Consider the following 12,022-nt stretch of genomic DNA (forward strand, 5'->3'; position numbering starts at 1 on the left):
CCCTGTGCTATTGCAACACCATGTTAGTTGATGTGTTCATATTATAAATCTCATTTTTTGCCACTTTTATTTTTATTTTTATGGATACATAAAAGTTATATGTATGTATAAAGTACACGTGATATTTTGATACAAATATACAATGTGTATGATCAAATCAGGGTAATTGGGATATCCATCACCTCAAGTACTTATTATCCAATTCTACTTCCCTAATTATTATGAAATATGCAATAAATATTGTTAACTATAGTTGCCCAATTGTGTTACTAAACACAATATCTTATTCCTTATATCTCTATTTTTGTAACCATTAAAGATCTTCTCTTTATCCCTCCCTTCCCACTACTCTTCCCATCTTCTGTCAACCATAATTCTACTCTCTATCTCTATGAAGTCATGTTCTTTTTACTTTCCACATATGAGTGAGAACATGTAATATTACTCTCTGTGTGCCTGGTTATTTCACTTAATATGATGTCCTCCAGTTCCATTTATGTTGTTGCAAATTACAGGATTTCATTCTTTGTATGGTTGAATAATATTGGCTTATAATTGCTCATAATAGTCTCTGATAATCCTTTGCATTTCTATTGTAGCAGCTATGAGGTCTCCTTTTTTGACTCTGATTTTATTTGTTTAGGTCTTGCACTTTTCTTCTTTGTCTGGCTAAAGGTAAATTTCATGGATCTTTTCAGAAAAACTTTTATCTCTTTAATTTCAATGGTGTATATTTCTGCTCTGATAAGCGTTCTTTTCTTCTAATTTGGGGTACAGTTCTTTTCTAGTCATTTTGATACATCATTAGGTTATTTGAAGCTTTTTTTCTTTTTTGATATAGAAATTTATTGCTCTAAACTTCCCTTTAATACCAGTTTTGCTGTGTTTCATAAAGTTTTGTACATTGTGTTTCCATTTTCATTTGTTTTAACATTTAAAATAAATTTCTTCCTAATTATTAACCCACAGTCCTTCAGGAGCATATTGTTTATTTTCCATGTGCTTTCATAGTTTCCAGCATTCCTCTTGTTATTATTAGTTTTGTTACATTGTGGTCCAAAAACTTACCCGATATGATTTCAATATTTTTGAAAGTTTTTAGACTTGTTTTGTGGCCTAACATATGGCTTATCCTTAAGAATGTGTGAGGAGAAAAATACGTATTCTGCAGCTTTTGGATAAAATGTTCTGTAAATGTCTATTAGGTTCATTTGGTTTATAGTACAGATTAAGTCGGATGTCTATTTGTTGATTAGCTATCTAGGTAATATGTCAAATGCAAGTGGATTTTGAAGTCCCAAGCTCTATTGTATTGGGGTCTATATCTCTCTTTATCTCCAGTATTTGTTTTATATATTTATATGACTTAGCACTGGGTGTATATGTATTTAAAATTTTTATATCCTCTTGCCAAATTCAGCCCTTTATAATTATATAAGGATGTTCTTTGCCTCTTTTTACAGTTATTGTCCTAAAATCTATTTTTTTTCTGAAAAAATATATCTACTCTTCCTTTTCTTGTTTGCATTTTCATGTAATATCCTTTTATATCCCTTTGTTTTCTGTTTATGTGTATCTCTATAGGTAAAATAATTTTCTTATATGGAGAATATAGTTGAGTCTTTTTAAAAATTCATTCACACATTCTATATATTTGGATTGGAGTATATTTTTCATTTATGTGCCATGTTACTTTTGATAGGTAAGGACTTACTGTTGTCATTTTGTTATTTGTTTTCTTGTTGTTTTATTGGTCCTCTCTTCCTGTTTCTCTTTTTTCTTGTCTTCTTTATGTAAAAGTGATTTTACCTGGTTATATGTTTTAAGTTGTGGCTTTGTTTTTTTGGTACTTATTATGGGCTTTTGCTTTGTGTTTTCAATTATGCTTACAATAACATCTTATAACTCTTTTAAACTAAAAACTTAAATGTAAGCGTAAAGAAAAGAAAAAGCAAGCAAGAAGAAACTTTTTAAAAACATCTCCACTGGAACTCAATCTCTCTACTTTTTTACTTTTTCTGGTGCTATTTATCTTTTACAAATTGTTGTAGTTATCCTTTTGCATAGGCTTATCTTTTAGTCTTTATACGAAAGATATGAGTGGTTTACCTGCTAGAATTATGATGCTAGGGTATTCTGTATTTGTCTGTATACTTACTTTTACCAGTGAGTTTTATTCATTTATATAATTTCTTATTGTTCTTTTTAACATCTCCATCTTTCATACTGAAGAAGTCCTTTCAGCATTTCTTTGTAAGACAGTTCTGGTGATGATAAATTCTCTGATCTTTTGTATATCTGGTATATACTTATAATAACAATTAGAATATTATTTCTCATTTATGTTTGAAGGATAATTTTGCTGGACATAATATTTTAGGTTGAAAAGGGGTGTGTGTGTGTGTGTGTGTGTGTGTGTGTGTGTGTGTGTGATCCCTCTTGAATATGTCATCCCACTCCCTCCTTGCCAGTAAAATTTCTGCTACGTCTGCTGCCAGATGTATTAGAGCTTATTTTTATGTTGTTTGCCTCTTTTCTCTTGCTGCTATTGAGAATCTTTTCTATCTTTGACCTTCGAGCATTTATATATCATGAGGTAGTCTTATTTGGGTTGAATCATCTTGATGTTCTCTAACCTTGTACCTGTCTATTCACATATTGCTCTATTTTTGGAAAGTTCTATGTTATTATTTATTTGAATATGTTTCCTACCCCAATGTTTCTTTCTCTCTCTTTTTTCTTTCTCTCCCACCCCCGCCCCCCACTCTCCATCCTTTTAAATGCCAATAACCCTTATATTTGTGATATATATACTTATATAAGGAATTGCCTTCTGGCTAAGAGTGAGTCCAGGAACACAGTCCAGGAGAAAAATCCTGGAATCATGGGCTTTATGAATCTTCCTGGTGCTTTATTTTGCTGTGTCTGAGCTGGTACCCAAGTTGCAAAACAAAGTTTTCTGTACTCTTCTCTGCCCTTCCCCTAAGTGGAAAATCGTTCTCTGAGTACTCTGCCAGGAGTTAGGGGAGAGGTGGTGCAGACATTCCCATGGCCACTGCAGTTGGTGTCACACTGGGTTTCATCTGAAGTCCACTGCCTCTGAGACCAGGGCTGCCTCATGGCTTGCCCAAGAATTGCGGGCCTGTGGCCCAACTGCCACTTGAATTAATTCAGGCCCTCATCATTTAAGTCAGCCAATAGTGAAGCTGGCCAGGATTTTGTTTCCTTCCCCTGGAGCAGAGGATTCTCCTCTAGTCCAGCGCTGGTCTACATGCCCCTTCCATGAGCACCAGCAGTATTTTACCTTTGTAGTGTTCCGCTGTGACAGGGAGGCTCTGAGTTCCAGTGCAAAGTTCCACACTCCCTTTGCTCTCCTTCCCTAAACATACAGATTTTGTGTCCGTACTATACTAGCTGGAGAAGCGGTAGAGCAGGCAATGTAAGACTGTCTTTCCTATTCTCTTTAATGACTCTCTACTTGTTATTATATTAAAAGTAGGTACTAGAATCACCTGAATTTCTTGTCCTTATGAAGGTGCTTTCTTGTGTAGATAGTTGTTGGTTCAATTTGATGTTCCTACAGGAAGATTGTTGGGGTTCATGGGAGCCCTTAGCTCCCCTGAGAGGACGTTTCTTCAAGGTTCTTGGTCTCCTGCTCTCAAGAATGAGAGAGGGGACCAGGTGTGCTTGCAAAGTAAATACTGGACCCCAAACAGTGTTGCAGAGAAGTGATTTTATTTAGGTAGAGAAAGAGAAAAAAAGGAGAAGAAAGAGAACTTCCACATGAGAGAGAGAGAGAGAGAGAGAGAAAGAATGTGTGTGTGAGAGAGAGAAAGAGAGTGTGTGTGTGTGTGTGTGTGTGTGTGTGTAAGGAGACCAAACATGGAGTCCAAAGGGGTGTAGATGAAGGGGACTTTTAGGAGGAACCCCCACCTTCTCCAAGCCATCTGGCCAATGAATGGAGTTCTTTAGAACTGCTGGAGTGATTGACTTTTGATTCTTCCCGCACCCACAAAAATTAAAACAGATACCGTTAAATCTCCCGAATGGAGCGAGATGGGAGGGGGGCATGGTGCTGGGAAGTTCTTGCCCTTAAAACTATGCCCCCTTGTGGACCCAGAAAGAGAACACATTCCCTCATTCCCCCCTCTGAACAAGAAAGTTCAACTTCTAATGGAACATGGGTGTCAATCGCTCTATAGCTACTTCCTGCTGAAATAGGGCATAGAAGGGGCCCTGCAGTTGAGGTTTTCTCCAGAGGGGAGACTTTCAGGGGTGTAGGTTGATCTAGAGGTCCACGATAGAGCTCACGAGCCAAGGACATCCGGGGTTCCAGCAGCAGGATTATTTGTGACCTTATGGTTCTATAAGTAACAAATGTGGCAAGGTGGTTAAAGATGAAAAGCCCAGAGGCCAACAAACATAGAATGCTTCCAAATGACCCTAGGAGAGAATAGAGCCAGGTTCTTGAAGGTCTTTAGCCCTGGCCTTGATTGATTCCTGAGTTCTTTAACCATGTTTAAAGCAACACTTAACGGGTTTAGAAAGTAGTAGCATTTTCCTAAAAGAGGCAGATTCCTTTCCCACTATGAAAAGGATAATCGGAGTTCGAGACATAGCAAAGTTGAGGGTTGTAGTCCTGTTAATGCCAGGATATAAGTTAGATTTATGCATGGTTACTTCCCTGGGGATCTTGTTGGAAAAGCAGATGTAGATTTTCTAATGGCTCTCAGGTGAATGAAGGGTCATCTCCTGGAACTTCAGGCTGTGGAGTGGAGGGTCTATGATATTCTTCAGGAGGTGTCCAAGGCTTCAGCTGGGTGTGATGAATCCATGAGTCACTTCCCATCACCTTAACTGCCATTAGGGTAGATAGAATAACTGAAAATGGTCATTCCCATGGCCTTCAGAGGGAGAGTCTGAGGGGAGAGATTTAACGAGCACCAAGTCTCCAGGGCAGGAAAGAAATACAGAGGAGGCCATGCAGTGTCCAGGAGAAAATTAACTTCCTGGACCTCTATGGTCAGCTTTACCCGGGGCTCTGTGGGGGTGAGGGCTTGTGTTGGCACTTGCTCCAGGCACCTTCAGTCCTGCCATTTGGTCATCTGGTCATACCCCTCAGGCCCTGAAAACCTTCATCCCCTGGGACAGTGTGCTTTCCAGTGATTCCCGTGGTACAGCGGGCAAGGACGAGATGGTGGTCCATTCCTCTGCAGAAAATTTCTTATAAAACGTCCCTTCAGACTGCACTGGTAACAAGCTTTGCCAGACTGGTGGATAACCCGAACCTTTCCCTCATTTGAACCCCTGGGGTCTGCTTGCCTGAAAGCCATGACTAAGGCAGCAGCCTTTCTCTGATCTCTCCTGTTCCATTCAGCCTGTTCCTCCTGGTCTCTATTATAAAACACCAAGGTTGCTTGGTTCAGTAATGATTCTAGACTCTCTTCTGGCCCCAAAGCCAGTTTCTGGAGCTTCTGCCTGATATCTGCTGCTGACTGAGTAATAAACTTGTCCTTTAGTATTAACTGATCCTCAATGGAGTCTGGTGACGGGGGGTGTACTTCCTTAAAGTACACCGCAATTGCTCACAGGAAACTTGGTTTTTTTTCCCCTTCCATTTGTGGGTTAGGTTTTCTACTCAGCAGAGGGTAATTTGGCCACACTGTTTGGCAGAGAAAAATAAGCTGCTGCTTCTTTAAATCTGTGTCAAATTGGTCCCAATTTTTCTAGGATATATTTTAATGGGGACTTGAGCTTGGGAATAGAAACATCCATCTGAAATCAAACACAAGGGATGTCTGCACTGCCGGTTAAAATATTATAGCAGATTTGACCTAAGGCATCCCCCAGGTAAAACGGGTACTGAATGAAATGTCTTTCAATCAGTACCCCAAAATTTTGTGTGCCCAAGTTGCGTGGTCCATCTTTTTGGGGGGCTTCCCATATACTAGATTCCCATCACAACCTACCAGTGTCATGGGACCATTCACACTCACTGTCTGCGTGACCTCCAGTGACTACCATAGAGGCATATTTGGAATGAAAGGGGCTATTGGGTTGGGTAGTAATTGTACCAATGAGACCCGATGAGGCCAGTGAGGCTCAGGAGATGGGTTCCAGTGTTCTCCAGCAAAAGTCCAGTTTATACAGGCCAATTTATAAAACTGCCCTGGAAGGGTAAAATTCCAGCGAGGGGCCATTAGAGCATATAATTCAAAGAAGGCAGGCTGGGCGTAGCTGATGGCCAGCAGCTGCTTCCCCTCTCTCAACAGGGAGATAAAATCTGCTTGCTGACATCAGTTTAAAAGCCAAGCCTCTGCGCTGCCCTCCTATGTGCCAGAGGGGAAGGCCTGCCCTGCCTCTTTGCAGCGTTTCGTTCTGCTGTGATGCCAGGACCACGTGTGCACCCTGGGCCACTCCCCCAGCTGCTGCCCACATGGGGACCAGTGGCCGGCAGGCGAATGCCCAGGGGAAGTTCCCTTGTTCCATCCCTGATTGCAGATTTTAACAGCCGGGTTCCATGGTTTCATGCAGGCCCCGCCTCTGCCACTTTGCTTTCTTAAGTGCTGCTGCTCTGCTTAGCACTGGCAGCAGATGTGTCTGGGGAAATTACAGCATTTAGAGCCTTGATGCCTGGCTGGGAAACACCAAGCCCCTGTGGCCCTTCTTTCCGCACACTGTGCTAGCAGCTGCGGTGCACCCAGGCCCACCCGCTGGGCTGGGCCCCAGTCTCCAAGGTCCCCATTCCCGGCCAGCAAGGAGCGAAAGGCCGAGGGAAGTGCTTGTGTGCTCTGCCCTGCATGCGAGCCCAACACCCACGCGCTGACATGTGCCCTGTTCTACAGCGTTTGCCTGTTCTGTCTCCCACAGGTCTTTGCCCAGAGAAACAGCCGAGAAGGAGAGGGAAAGATAGAGAGGGAAAGCAGAGAGAGAGCTTGGAGAAAAACAAAAAAACTGCGTTTTTAATTCTGGCTGGCCCGTGCTGCTTAGGACGGGGTTCAGTGGTTCAGGGAAATGCTTAGCTCCCCTGAGAGGACATTTCTCCAAGGTTCTTGGTCTCCTGCTCTCTCAAGAATGAGAGAGGGGACCAGGTGCACTCACAAAATAAATACCAGACCCCAAACAGTGTTGAAGAGAAGTGATTTTATTTAAGTAGAGAAAGAGAAAAAAAAGGAGAAGAAGAGAAATAACTTCCACATGAGACAGAGTGTGTGTGGAAGGGGATCCACACACGGAGTCTAAATGGTTGTGGACGAAGGGGACTTTTAACCTGGGAGGAACCCCCACCTTCTCCAAAACCTCTGGCCAATGAAAGGAGTTCATTAGAACTTCCGCTGGAGTGATTGACTTTTGATTCTTGCCGTACCCACGAAAATTAAAACAGAGACCGTTAAATTTCCTGGATAGAGAGAAATGGGAGGGGTGCATGGTGCTGGGAAGTTCTTGCCCTTAAAATTATTCCCCGTTTTGGACCCAGAAAGAGAACACATTCCCTCAAGATGATTGCTAGAAGGTTCTGCTAGGCCATCTGCTTCTGCCTCTTTCTCCCAAATCTGAATATTTTTAAGGCACATATTTTTATTTTGTGCCTTATTTTTTGTTTTGTTTTGTTTGTCTTCTTGGGTATTCTTGGCCCTCTGCCCTTTCTTACAATATGAGTATGAGCTTGTCAAGTTTCTTATAGCCTCTTTTAGAATTTTGATTACATCTTTTTTAAAAATATTTTTTTATTATAAATTGACAATTTATAATTGCATAAATATGTAGTGTAAAAAATAATATAATTTGAATACAATGAGCAATAATTAAATCAGCTAGTTCACATATCCATTACCTCAAATATGAAACATGTTGTAGTGAGAAAAGTTGAAATTTACTCTCCTAACAAATTTGAAATACACAATACTCTATTAACTACTTTCATCATTCCATGAAATAGAATTCAAAAGAAAAAAAACAAAACACATCTTCCTCTTAATGGAAACTGTATACCCTTTGACCTCTATCTCCCCATTTCCCTGACCTTCTGGCCTATGTAATCACCATTCTACTTCCTTAGAAATATGTAAGTTATTTTATTCTCAACACTCTTAGCCTTCTGATGATAGTATGTTTTTGTTTTATCTGCAAGTAGAAGCTACAAGAGTGAGACCCAAAAAAAAAAAAAAAAAAAAAAAAAAGACATGGAGTTATATGATCATTTGTGTCATCAGAATATACAGGAATTTCACAGACTAATTTGCTCTAAATGGCTTCTCTATCCTACTGGCATTTATGTTTTGCTTCACTTTTCTCTTCCTGCTCTCCTTCTATCATAAAAAAATAATAAAACTATACTCTCTACTTGCTAATAGAAACTATTTTAGCAGTAAAACTATATCCTTTTTTTAAAATAATTTTAAGTATAATATTGCCTGAACATTCATTTATAAAAGGCACTTTTTTCTGAATTGAGTACAATTCAGAAAAATTGTAGTCCACATGAAGTGGACATATTATAATCAATCTCAGTGCACTTATATTACTGTGGCTGAATGGAAAACTTCTAAATTGGAGGTGATAGGTCAAGAATATGTCTATTTTAAATTCTGGTAGGTATTATCAAGTAGTCCTGTCTGATGGCTATACAAGTATAAACCTCTACCAAAAATTTACAAGAGTGACTAATATATTATGTCCTTAAAAGCATTGTGTATTTGAGTTATTTAAATTACTACATAGTTCATATAATAAGGAGATGACTCTTTTTGTTATTTTTCTTTATTGTTTTGGTATTTTAATAACTATCCATTTTTTAAGAGCTATATAATTAACTATATTTCAATGCCAAAACAAATTAATATAGGCTAATATTTAGGAAGAGTCACAGTATGACTGTAAATAAAAAAGGAAGTTGAAAAACAGTGTGTATAATAGAATGCTAATTTGTAAAATATTTTAAAGTTTGTGGGTAACTATATTTGGATATTTATAAGTGCACTAACATGCACATACATAAATATATATATATACTGAAAACTTTGAGAGATACCGCTGGTATTAATAACATTGGTAATTTTATAAGAATACTTAGAGAGTTTTTAAAATTTATTGTAGTAATATTCTATAGTAGTCATCAGCTTCCCTTGGCTACTCAAGATGAAGCTAATACAGAATCTATGACTCTTTCCTTCTTATGCTGTTACAAGTAGGTACTATAATTGCTAACCTTCTTATGAAGGTGATGTTTTGTGTAGGTGGTGGTTCAATTTGGTTCTCTTAAGGGAGATGATTGCTAAAAGGTTCTACTCAGCCATGTGGCTGGGCCTGTCTTCCAAATCTTTATATTTTTAAGGCAAATATTCACACCTGTGAAATCCGAGCTTGCTCACTTAACATGCAATAGGACTTAGTACCTACTGATGCTTTTTCATTAGAGCTTAATTCATCACTAGTTTAAATCTAGATAATGTAAACAAAATCTGTTTCAGTAGCTGTTGAGCTCTGTTACTCTATAATGTAAAAATGTATAAAAATAATGTTATTATCTATGTCACCTATTACATTTATTCATTGAGTTGGATGCCTAAATTTTTTTAATTTAAAAGTTCAAAGATTATCTTTTTAGTTAATATATATTAAATTATACTGGATAGTTCAGTTACTTATCTTAGAGATAAATTAAAATTACATTCCACACTTGTAAATTCATATTCCATATGTCAACATTAATATGCTGGGCATGAAGAAATATGAGAGACTTTGCTCACTGCAGTAACTCTTGACACTGTACACATGTACATGTATACTTTCATATAGAGCTCAAGAAATGTGTTAAATCCAGTGTTTACATAAGCGGTAGCAATACAAGTATTTATTTAACGACACTGATGGAAACAGTAAATTGAGGACAGACTTTCTGACTTTTTTTGGAATATAATAATGTTTTATGCAAATATGTTAACTCATTAATAAATTGATTACAGCAACTTTTTTTATATTTGTATGTATTATTAACTTATTTTAAAGTTAACAAGACAGTCCTATAATTTAATATACTATAAATTGCATGTTAATTTAAATTGTTTAAGTTTGTTTAAGTGGCACTTTTATTTCTTTTTTAAGGTGGATTTACACAAAAGTTGGGTGTATGATAAATATCCTCAACTTTTGGATATTAATATTCAGTTTTATCTTGAACAATTAATTGAACAGAACCACTGGACTTTTCACTAAGTAGTTAAAAATAACTGAGTTAATAGAGTTTTAGTTGCCATTTTTTAGTACTTATTTGATTTTTCTCTTAAAATAAATAAGCTCAAATTTGCCTTTTTTAAATCTTTGTACCTAATAGTTATTCACTTCTATCAAACTTTTTTGACAAATACCGGATATCTTTTTAGTCATAATAAGATCTGATGAACAGAGATCAGAATGATGACACTTTTAACAAGTGCATTTCTGATTTCTTTTCTCACTTAATGAAAGATATCATTTTAGTGATTTGCTGTCACTAGAATTTTGCCACATGAATACAACTATTATATTTTAAAATTATTTTTAAGTTTTTAAAAAGGCATTTATGGCCTTAGCATCAGACATATCCCAATATTTGGTGATTTAACTAGAAAGTGACTTACACAGAAATTATAAAAATATTTTGGTATCTTTGCTGGAAATTTTATTGACCCTTCCATTATCATGAATGTAAGATAACATCAAGTAAAGGTTAGTAAGTCTTAGTTGCATTGGTGGTATTTATGCATGAGAATCAAAGAGAAAGACTAGACTTCCTTAATTTTGAACATTACAATGATGTGGCTATTTAAATTGAGAATAAGTATTTCCAAGAAATGTCTAAAATTAAAGCATAGAATATTAGAGCTTCAGGCAATTTTCCCATAATTTATATTGTAGCATGATGCATCTTTCATATTCTAAATTTCTGAGCACTACATATAAATCATTTATTCTGCTGGCAATGGGATGTGCCAAGTGCTTCCTATTTAAGACACCAGTGCTATACAATACAAGTTGGCTTAATGCCTACTTGTTTTTCAAGGTCTAGTGCAAACATTATTGCTTTCCTGAAGCTTTTCCAAAATCCATCATTTCCAGACAAAATTAGTTATTAGCAAAACCTGAGGTGTTAAACATGATATTCACAACTTAAAATTAATATAGAATAAAATACTATGGGTATAATTTATAAGTTAATAAATTATATGAAAACATTTCTGTATGTGTAAAGTTGAAGTATTTTATCATGAGGTGTGTTGATCAATATGTTTTAAGATTTTTAAGAAATTTCTATTGCTTTATATTTAAAATAGAAGTATTATTGTATTTGAAATAAAATAAAATTTATTTAGCATTAGTAGCCATTAGACATTTTTGAGCTCAAGAATTAGATTCTCATTCAGTACAGAGTAGAACTGATAAATGATACTATCAAAAAATAGATATTAGACAATAGAATTACAGAAGTAACTGTTAGAATACAATTGCACAAAAATATTAAAGAGGAAAAAAGAAAATCATTGCTCCCTTTAGAATATAAAATTTTAGGATGTAATGCCTTTTTTGAGTTAAAAAAAACACGACTTAGTCATACGTTTTCCTATGGGAAGAGAAAAGCTCTCATAAAGTCATGGAAAATTTTCTCTGCCAAAATGAAAAAAAAGAAATAACTTGCCAATTTTTTCATTTTTTCTTGTTGATTAAGCCTTTTTATAACAGAGGGGAGAGAAAATTGATGAGAAGTATTTATTTCATTTGGATGACATTATTTTTAGTTTCCTACTTGATACAAGATTTATTCTGAGATTAGTTTGTACTATTATACTAATTATCTTAATTTAAAAATGAATATTCTTAAATTAGGTAAACTACATAACAGTTTTCTTGTCAAAAATTTCTCTTTGTCAAAAATTATTATATAGTGTTCAGGCATTTTGTTGCTATTCAACATATTAATTTAAATTAGCTTTTTTATTTCCCTCTGCTTTCCAGAATTTGCTGGTTGTCCTTCCAAAACAATGTC

This window comes from Aotus nancymaae, unplaced genomic scaffold (assembly GCF_030222135.1).
Source record: "Aotus nancymaae isolate 86718 unplaced genomic scaffold, 86718_ANA_hifiasm-v0.15.2.pri h1tg000048l, whole genome shotgun sequence".
Classification (NCBI taxonomy): domain Eukaryota; kingdom Metazoa; phylum Chordata; class Mammalia; order Primates; family Aotidae; genus Aotus; species Aotus nancymaae.